Source organism: Buceros rhinoceros, unplaced genomic scaffold (genome assembly GCF_000710305.1).
Source record: "Buceros rhinoceros silvestris isolate BGI_N320 unplaced genomic scaffold, ASM71030v1 scaffold167, whole genome shotgun sequence".
In the NCBI taxonomy this organism is placed as follows: Eukaryota; Metazoa; Chordata; class Aves; order Bucerotiformes; family Bucerotidae; genus Buceros; species Buceros rhinoceros.
Window position 1 is genome coordinate 44,930 of NW_010422521.1, and position 1,071 is coordinate 46,000.

Genomic DNA, 1,071 nt, shown 5'->3' on the forward strand with positions numbered 1-1,071 from the left:
AAAGAGTTTTTTCAAGTAATTACTGTAAACGTGAAGAAACCTGCATTCACCCAAAGTCACTAGAGAGTGGAATTTGAGTTTGTTGAAGTTATTCTCTTTATGAGATTGGGGTATGAATCAGTCACCTTGGGGTAGCAAGTTACTGTGTTGCAACTGGTGACAGTACTGGCTGTAAAATGCATTCTTCCCATACCGTTGGTGAAGGTCAGTTAACCCCCAAAAGTAAAAATTCCACAAGTTGAACAGGCTTGTTACTAAATACACTGTGATTAATCTCTAACTTGAATAATCTATTTTCAGATCACTCTCATATGATTCAGTGTTTCCTTGCCAGATCTGAACATGCTGAATTTTCTCATATATGACCTGTCACTACACAAAAGTCATGGTCAAGTTGTTTATCTGATTGTCCTTTATTAACTGACGTTTAAAAGTCTTCTTCTGCAGGGCAGTATTTACATGACTTGAACAACATTTGCAAGCACTGGGGTTTTTTTTAAAATCTGTCAGTGTTTCTCCTAAGCCATCATTTTGGACTAATTATCAGGAATATTTTGTCATTATGCCATGACTATTTGTAAAACAGAGTAACGAATGAAAATTAATATATGAATGAAACGTAAGTTAACATGGGAAAGTAGTGGTTCTATACCCATTTGTTGAAATCAATGTGTATTAGCATCCCGAATGTATCAATAACAGCCTGAGAAGACATTACAGATAATTTGCAAAAGATGAGAGTAACTCTGTATTACTCTGCAACTTGGGGTACCTGCTAGATATCTGTTAGGGGCAAATCAATTTAGATATTAAATTCTTCTTTTAAAGCGGTCATATTGACATGCCATGCTCACTGGATCTCAGACCTGCTCAGGAAGTGTCGGAATGTTTTTCTGTTTTCTTTGTCTTCAGACTCTCCCCTGTCAGCTTCTGCCCAGCTCAGTGGCTTGAGGGAACTGATACTTCCTCTGATTCGCAGCCAGAAAATCTGCTTCCTGGGCCTGTAGCAGTTATCTGAATACACTTACAAAACATGTCTTTTTAATCCTTACTCCAAATTTGGAAGAGGAA